The following is a 10,058-nucleotide window of genomic DNA, read 5'->3' on the forward strand; positions in this document are numbered from 1 at the left end:
GTTGAATTCAAATAAAATCAAGCCAACATCAATGGCTCACACCTATAATCGTAGCTACTCAGGAGGCTGAGATCTGAGGATCCTGGTTCGAAGGCAGCCTGGACAGGAAAGTCCATGGGACTCTTCTCTCAATTAACCACCCGAAAACCGGAAGTGGCACTGTGGCACAAGTGGTAGAGCACTAGCCTTGAGCTGAAGAGCTGAGGGACAGCACCCAGACCAAGTTCAAGCCCCATGACCAAAAAATAATAATAATAAAGAAATAATAAATAAAAGCTAGAAGTGGAACTGTGGCTTAAATGGTAGAGTTCCAGCCTTGAGCACAAAAATTCAGAGACAGTGTCTAGGCCCTGAGTTCAAGCCCTGGGACTAGCACAAAAATAAAATAAAATAAGTTTTAATTCTAGGAACACCTGTGAGCCTTCACAGATTGACTAATTCCTCTTCCTGTGGCTGGAGACTCACCAAAACAGTGAATACCTAGCTGTAGCTCTCTTTTTTCTGTTAATTACACACTCCTGAGGGAAACTGGTCCTTCCGTACACCAGGTCTCATCTGGTGCTTGGACCATCTCCAAAAGAGCTTTCAACAGTTAACCTCCTACTGCAACTGTTTGTCTGCCCAATGACCTATTGACTCTTATCAGTTAATCTGGATTAATGTAATCAGTTAAGGAGGATTCACAGAGGATGAGGTTGAATCTAAACATTAGGCCATTTATTCTTTAAGGAGAAAGATCTGAATCAGTTTCCCTGGTATGTTCTTTTTTTGTTGTTCTTGTTGTTTTTGCTGGTCCTGAGACTTGAACTCCAGACCTGGGCACCATCACTGAGCTCTTTGGCTCAAGGCTAGTGCTCTACCACTTTGAGCCACAGAACCATTTCTGGCTTTTTCTATGATTTAATTGGAAATAAGAGTCTAATGGACTTTCCTGCCCCAGCCTCAAAACTTGATCCTCAGATGTTAGACGAGTAGCTAGGATTACAAGTGTGAGCCACTGGCACCGGGCTATTCTTTTTCTTCTTTTCTGTTTTTCTTTTCCTGTATGACTTTTAAAAATTATCTTTAAGGGGGAGGGGGGGGATTGGAAGGGATGGGAAGGGGAAACAAAGGAGGAGGCTACAATGCTTGATAAGAAATGTACTCATTATCTTGCCCACGTAATTGTGACTCCTTTGTACAGTATTTTCACAATAAAAAAAATTATCTTTAAGTAGTTGTACAGAAGAGTTGCTATTTAACAAAGCCGTTTATGAATACAAATACATCTTGAACAATGTCATCCCTTTCTGGTACATTCTTAAACACATTTTTATACACACTCAAAGTCAATGTAGACATTTCCAATGCAGACAGGTTGGGAATCGAAAAGGAGAGGGCATTCCCCCCCCCCATATTTGACTTGGCTCCCTGTGAGTTCTAAATCCACATTGGCTTTGTTCTTTGTAACCCTGTTCAATCGGTTTTGTTTTCCATGCCTGTGTTCCATTTGCTCATCATTTATTTGGCTTCAGCAACTGTTTGAAAAGGTCCAATCCGTTTTAGGACCAAGTAAACTAAGAAAATATTTCCTAAATGCTGAAAAACTGCTTTAGATGTAAGAAGGCTTTTGTTATTGTTGTTGTTTGTTTCTTGGGATTTTTATTTTATTATGCCCATACTAGGGTTAGAACTCATGGCTTGGATACTGTTCCTTTAGATTTTTCAACCAGGGCTGGTGGTCTATACTTGAATCACAGCTTCTCTTCTGGCTTTTTATTGGTAAATTGGAGATAAGAGTCTCACACGCTTCCCTGCTCAGTTTAGCTTTAAATCTCCATTCTCAGAGTTCAGGCTCCTGCATAGCTAGGATTACAGGAGTATGCCACCAGCACCTGGCCTAGGAATAATTGTAAAATGGAAAAGGTTCATCATGCCACATAATTTTTGTTGGTTGTCTAATGATACATTCGTCCAGTAGCTGACAAAATGCAGGAAAACACTCCATAGAGAAGAGGAGAAGGAGAAGAAAGAGAGAGGCAAAGTACAAAAGGAGAAAGAAAGAACACTTTTCTAAGATTAGGAGAAATGTAAATCCCAAGCCTGATTCCAGAAAGAATAAAAATCTGTAAACCTGGGGCTGGGAAGGTGGCTTAATGGTAGAGCGCTTGCCTTGCATGCCAGAGGCCCTGGGTTCGATTCCTCAGCACCACATAAGCAAAAAAGCCGGAAGTGGCGCTGTGGCTCAAGTGGTAGAGCGCTAGCCTTGAGCTGAAGAGCTGAGGGACAGCGCCCAGGCCCAGAGTTCAGGCCCCACGACCGGACCCAAAAAACAAACAAACAAAAAAAAAATCCATAAACCTGCAGGCTTGTATCTTTGGTTTTCTGTTTCGAGGCTGATTGTACCACAGTGTTCCATCCCCATTTTCCATGGGTGTTAAAGCTTCTCAATCCTGTTCATGTTACATATTCTTATCTTCCTGAAGAGAACTCTGGGCTGCTTTCATCCATCCATTCGGTCATTTATTCAGTCAATCGCTCTACAAATACTTATTGACTCAAAAGGTATTTATGAACAATAAAGTGTAGGCATTAGAAGAAATGCAACTACTCCTTCAGGCCTGTATATAAACCTGTATATAAGCCTCTCAATATGTAGAAAGCTTGAAGGTCACCAGGAAAGCAAACAAAACAAAACAAATTTATTATTCCTATAATTTTGAGTGATTTTTTTCTGTTGGGTTCCCTAAGGTGCAGTATTACACAAAGACAGAGCAGCTGGATGTAGAAGCAGCAGGGGAAAAATAACCATAACAATGTAGCCTGTGTTTCTGTTGTTCTAAGGATTACAAAATTAGCTTTATAAATCTTCTCCAGGTACTAAATAATAGCTCTCTCCTCTGAGAGAGTTTTTTAATTTCTTGAAATACTTAATCCCTTCAACATTTCAGCCTTTGTAGTGTCCCAATTCTTTTTTTTTGTTTGTTTTTATTGAAAAGGTGAGGAGCTGGGGGGTGGTTACGGTTACATAGGTAAGGCAATAAGTATATTTGTTTTTAATCATTGTTATCCCATCCCTCTTTATCTTGTAGTGTCCCAATTCTTGGCAAGGGTTTCTTTCCTCCTCTTGTATCTGCAGAAATAATGTAGGTGAAGGGAGACGATCTCCCTGAGTGTTCGTTTACTTCACAAAGAGTCCAACTGAATTATACTAGTCATGATGATTTTTGGATCCAGTTTTATATATATACACACACACACACACACACATACACACACACACACACACACACACACACACACACACGATTCTAATAGACCTATATTTCCACATAGGGAATATTAAGGGTCTCTTCTGAGGGGAAAAAAAGGAAAAGGTCTGTATTTTTTCCATTATTATTTATTAGTACTAGCTGTACAGTTTGAAATTTTCTTTATGACCACATTAACTTGAACAAATAAAGTTGTCTTCAGGTTCTGTTTTCCTTGGAAGTAGAGACTTGAACTGCATTATGGCCATCAACATTGCCCCTCGGAGTCACAGGAAAATGTCACTCACGCTGCTGCTCGTTCTGGATTGAATAGGAAATGTCCCTTCCCAGGCTCATGGATGCAAGGCTTGCCCTCAGCTCCTGGTGCTATTTTGGGAGGTGAGGGAAACTTTAGGAGATGAGTGGGAGGAAACAGATCACTGGGGAGATGTTTATGAAGATATACCTGGCTTCCAGCACCTCTCTCTCTCTCTCTCTCTCTCTCTGTCTCTCTCTGTCTCTCTCTGTCTCTCTGTCTCTCTCTCTCTCTCTCTCCTATCTCATCAATTTTTTTCTAACAGCATCTTTCAATGGTCAATGCACTATGCATCACCCTCAGTAAATCCCATCTGCTGACAAGTTCATGTGGCCTGGGATGGTCTTTAAAGCCCCATGTTTTCTCCCAAATTCTCAAAATGTGCTTTGGAATGATACTCTACCATTGGTAAGGAAATAGAACAACCTGGGAAGAATTATATTAAGTGAAGTAAGCCAGACTCAGAGAAACAAAGGTTGCATGATTTCTCTCATTACTAGTAGGAAGAATGTGCCTGTAAATTTGTAAGTGAACTCACTGGGTGGTATGCATGCAGCTCCAAATGAATTCACTGAATTATAATAGATGCTGTGGAGAGTTCTAGAAAGACTAAGTCAAAGTCCAACAGAGTAAGCACCAAGAAACCAGTACTTGCAAAGGGGGGCGTGGGGCAAAGGGAGAGGGATAGACTATGAAGGGAGGAAGTGGGGGAGAATTTAGTCAAGAATTCATTGCATATACCACAAAATTAAGAAATATAAGCACAAATCAAGAGGCACTGTCTTCATATATTGCTTCATTCATGACACTTCCCTGGTACAATTACTTAAAGATCATTTTCCAGAATGTTCTTTCACATTGGTCTCTTCGTAGTCATGCACTGCAGTTCATCATGCATTGCTGTCTTTCTGCATTTGCCTGGATGTCCTGATTTCCTGTCTTCTCCCTCTCTCCAGCTCATCTTACTCCTCCAGCAAACCTATGTTGATCCCAACAGATCACAAGGATCAACCCTGCTCCACACTTCTGTGAGAAGTTACTTACAGTTGATATCATCCATATGTCATTTGCCCACAGGCCAACCACAATTGGCTAATTATGCTGTGTATGAGTAATGCTGATCTAACTTCCCAAACAAACAGTACTAATATACCTGGACAGAAGACAACAAAAATGGACTTCTCCCTCAGGCTCTATCACAAGTGGATGTTCTTTGTTGGAGAACTCTTGAACAATCCCCCTCTATGCAGTGAGTTGAGGGTTAAAGCTTCCATTGTCCTGTAATGCTGCATTCTTTACGCCGCTAAGGTATCTGCCAAAGGACAGAGTATAAGGAGTTCACACTGGCCTTTTCATCTCCCTAGCCTGGAAAGCACAGACATTACTTTTCCCTTACCCTCATTGGCCACAATGAATCATTTGCTTGTTCTTAATGGTGGGGGGAGAGAGGGGGAATGGTATGAGACACATAGGCATCAACAACTCTGCATTTCTGGAAAGGAGCCATGTGACTTTGCTAATCTGCTAGCCACCTCTGCCCCATCCTAATCTTATGTTTTGCTGATACTGTGCAGTGACAGGTCAGAAAAAGAAAAATAACAAAGCTGTTATAGAGAAACCAAAGTCCCTGTCCAAGGAGGTTGCTCATCCCTTTGTATATGTATATGCAGAAAAACAGTCCAGCTGTATGTTCGTTGTGTATGCTTATTTCCCATCATGGCTGCACTGAATATTGCTTTTAACTTTGATATTTCCAGAGCAGGTCTATTTTACTCTAAAAGGGGTATGTGAAAAGTAGTTTGGGCCCCATTCTGATTCTAGAAGTGCCTTAAGTACAAAACCTTCCTAGTTTGACTTCTAAAAGATCATTTATTTGTACTTTAGAGTTCCACCGAAACAAAGACAGTCATTCCTTAACTGAATGAGATAGAAATAGCCTTCCTAGCCAGATGTCTTTTATTTGCTGTCCTTTTAGGCTGTCCAGTATGGCTGTGAGTTAGTTATTATAAACCCCAGCTGCCACTCACACACCATGCTGCCTCCAAATCTATGAGAAGGAATTTGGTGCTATTTGTGGCCTGCTCTAGACCTGTCCATGAGTAATTGTTCCATCTTGCTACACTATGTCTTTTTTTTTTTTTTTTGGGTCCGGTTGTGGGGCCTGAACTCTGGGCCTGGGCTCTGTCCCTCAGCTCTTCAGCTCAAAGCTAGCGCTCTACCACTTGAGCCACAGCGCCACTTCCGGCTTTTTTTTTTCTTTTTGCTTATGTGGTGCTGAGGAATCGAACCCAGGGCTCAGGCATGCAAGGCAAGTGCTCTACCACTGAGCCAACTTCCCAGCCCAGCTACACTATGTCTTACATAGCCTAGCCCACAAATCTCATCAATAATATCACTTTTAAAGGAGACTGTACTACATGATCAGACCCAACATATAAGTCATAGTTACCTGAGTATTATGGGGAAAAATTCACTCACCAACATGGGTTAGGGCGGGCTGGAGATTGTGTTGCTTTTTATCCTGCAGTGGTCGGGCTTGCCCCTCTGTTTTTTGAGCCTTTAGAAAGCGGCCTGGTTAAGTCATGTTTCAGAGCTGCCTAGCTTATTATTAGTTACAAGACAAAGGTTAGAATAGTCAAAGAGCAAAGGATTATTCTTTTACTAGAAAAGTGTCCTGCATTAATGTGTAATGCAAACTTTCTGTCATTCTTTTTTACAAAGTCCTTGATTTGAAAAAGTGACAGTGTTGTAAGGTGAATCTAGTTGGCAAGATACAGAGAAGCTACATTTTGGTGGGTCAAATTGAGAGTCTTCCTTAGAAAGCTGGCATCTGCAGGCAGACTCCTGTTGCAAAGGCCCGCAAATATACTTAACACTGTTAGAAAACTGAGCCATGATAGCAGGAGAGGAAAGAAAGAGCATTAAAAAAAAAAAATACCAATAAACCAGATCAGCTCCAATGGAGAACTGAAATGGGACACTGTGGAGACCGGAGGAGAGGCAGGAGATAGGACAGGAGCACAAGGCATGGTGTAAAATGGCGCCTGAGCGGATCTAGACCTAAATAGGTTCCGGACAAGGTCCAGGGTCACAGGAAGCTTAAGAGTTCACTAACCAAGACTTGCAGGTCCAGTAACCTATTGCTCAAGTCCCTGTCCCTTCCTCTAGGAATTCTGGCATGCCTCCATCATGAAGACAAGATGGCGCCAGTTAGACTCAACTTCCTACCATCCACCATGTAGCCAATATGGTGCCTGCCAGATCCATCATCCCTGCATCAACAGCATTATAGTTATACACACACACACACACACACACACACACACACACACTGTGCTACTTCTCTTTAAACTTCAAAGGCTTCTCAATTCAATTGGAATAGCATGAAAATGCCATTTTGCTTGCTCAGAACTCATTTCTGCCACATTCTTCCAAGGGAATCTCCTTCTGGCAGTTCACGTCTCATCCCAGAGGCCACACCCTCAGAGAGAGGATTTACCCTCCCAGTTCCTTCAGGTTCTCTCTAGCTTTATTGTCCAACTGTCTGTCCAGGTCCAAACTGCCAAGGGGCGGGATTGCATCCCCACCCTCCAGCATTCACCAAATTTCTGGCGAGATTCCTACCACTTCCTGTAATAAGTCAGCCAAATCAATGAATCCTCACGTTGACCTTTGGGCTACAGAAGGTAAAGTGCTGAGTCAGCAGCAACTGAGTTTAAACCAGACTAGTCTCTTATCTAAGTGAATTTCCATCACACCCCTTCCCCCACCATGTCACAACCTCAAATCAGAATTCTTCTCCAAGGCTGGCCTGGGACCACAGTCTGATTGAGAATGGGACCACAGTCTGATTGAGAACAGAGATCAACATGGGAATGCTCATCAACAGAAGCATCAAGATTAAAGTAGAGTAGATAGATGAGGAGGTATGGAAAATCAAAATTAAGAAATATTAAAAGGGCCAGACTCAGACATCAGAACTCCCTCTCCCTACTTTTAAATATTAAACTATAAGAATAGGTTCTATAAAGGGATTCTCCACACTGTCTTTTTTGAGATATTAAAAGCGGTGAACTCTTTATAATGGGAAAAGAGAAGGGAATTAGAAGACCACAATCAGGCAAAAGAAAGTGCTATTTTCCCAGGGCATGAGCTGAGCCTAGGTAACAGCTCACCCAACTCACCCACCAGGGACCATTTATACAGCTCAGACTGTATAAAGGCTATGGATTGGAATTGCCATTGTTAGTCTTTTTGTTTGTGTTATTGTAAAGGTGTTCTATGGAGGGGTTGGTTACAGGTAAGGTACTGAGTCCATTCCTCATCCAACATTGTTACCCCCTTGCCATTTTAATCTTTAAATCCCATTTCTGTATGGGGAGTGGTGACCTTCCACCCCCATCCCCTTAAATTTAATTTAAAGTTCATTTCCAACATAAGGTAGTGTCTCTCTCTTTTTAATACTATCTCTTCTAATTTATCCCATTATACTTACATAAACCTTTACTGTGAGCAATCCTTATCATTATAAGGATATTATAAGGCCTCCTCCCTTTTCCCCCCCAAATACTTTTCCTTTTTTTCTTTTTTTTTAATTGGCCAGTCCTGGAGCTTGAACTCTTTGGACTGGGTGCTATCCTTGAACTCTTTTGCTCAAGGCTAACACTCTACCACTTGAGCCACAATGATGCTTCTCCCCAAAATACTTTTCATATGTGGCTCTCGAGGACCTGTGATTTTTGCTTAGAAACTGGGAAACTGAAGGTACCCCCTCATCCCTCATCCATCATCCAATGACAATGTCCAAAATGGTTCCTTTTCTTTTCTTTCTGTTTTAAAGAAATGGACTGTATTATTTATTTTATGTTATGTTATACTTCTTTTTTTTTTTTTTTTTGTCGGTAGTGGGGCCTGAACTCTGGGCCTGGGCGCTGTCCCTCAGCATTTCAGCTCAAGGCTAGCGCTCTACCACTTTGAGCCACAGCACCACTTCCAGCCTTTTCTGCTTATGTGGTGCTGAGGAATCGAACCCAGGGCCTCATGCATGCAAGGCAAGCACTCTACCACTGAGCCACCTTCCCAGCCCATGTTATACTTTTGTATCAGTACTAGGGCTTAAAGTCAGGTTCACACACTCTTGCTTAGCTTTTTCGATTCAAGGCTGGCACTCTACCACTTGAGCCACACCTTCACTTCCCTAAACAGTTTTTCTAAGTCATTTTTAAAAATGCATTCAACCATTGCTGATTATATCTGATTCAAAAGTAAAAACCAGTTTTCCCTGCTCGCAGTGCAATTTAGATATGGTGAAGAGATAAGACCGTTGACCCCAGGGTGAGGCTAGGGAAGCATCCAAAGGTCATTGCAACAGGTGAAGGTCAAGGTGCCTCTAGACCTCAGGCTATGGCTCTTTCCATTGTACCTAATGAAACTGAACATTTATTAGTTCTAGGTTGGACTATTATGCAATATGAACATTTTCTTCCCTGTCACAGAACCTGGCATGAAGAAGGCAATTGTTTTTAGAAAGGGGGCTGATGGCTCATGTCTATAATAGTAGCTACTCAGGAGGCTCAGACCTGAGGATTGTAGTGTGAAGCCAGCCTGGGCAGGGAAGTACATGAGACTCTTATCTCTAAATAGCCAGCAAAAAGACACAAGTAGAAGTTGGCTCAAGTGGTAGTCTTGAAGGGAAAAAGCCAAGCAAGAGAAAAAGGATGAGTTCAAGCCCCACTACTGGGGTTATACATACATTAAAAAAAATAAAAAGAAGTCGGGCACTGGGGCTCATGTCTGTAATCCTAGCTACTCAAGAGCCTGAGATCTGAGGATTGTGGTTTGAGGTTTGAAGCCAGCCTGGGCAGGAGACTTGCATCTCCAATAAATCACAGAAAAAGCCTGAAGTGGTGCTATGGCTCAATGGTAGAGCACTAGCCTTGCGCAAAAGGAGCTCTGGGACAGTGCCCAAGGCCCTGAATTCAAGCCCCAGGACAAGCAAATAGTTAAAACAATTAATTGATTAAAAAAATAAAAATAAACTGTCTTAAGTAGGTATTTGGCTTGAATTTATATATTTGTTGGTTGGTTAGTTTATTTTGGCTTGAATTTAAATGTTGGTTAGAATGTCTTGGTGCTTTTCATGATCTGAGGGTGTAAAACACGACTCCCCATAGCCATCACCCACCGTGACTTAACTACTATCCATGGACACTGGTTGTCCATTCCACCTTCTGCATCCCAAAGGCACCGCGGCTAGATGACAGATCCCAAGATTTAGCCCCTGCTTCAAAGCTGCTTTAACAAAAAAAGCACTGACTCCTAGAAGCAGGAGAGCAAGCTTGGCCTCCTGACCTCCAGTTTACCTGTCTTTCTCTAAGTCTTCTTTCTGTAGGCATTTCACAATCACCTTGGGTATGAGAGGGACAGAGCTGATCAACAACACCTTTACAGCAAGGGACCAAAGCTAACCTAAAGGAACAATCGAACATTCACAGAACAGGCCACAAGGACTT

This window comes from Dipodomys spectabilis, unplaced genomic scaffold (genome assembly GCF_019054845.1).
Source record: "Dipodomys spectabilis isolate Male_0828 unplaced genomic scaffold, ASM1905484v1 ptg000297l, whole genome shotgun sequence".
NCBI lineage: Eukaryota > Metazoa > Chordata > Mammalia > Rodentia > Heteromyidae > Dipodomys > Dipodomys spectabilis.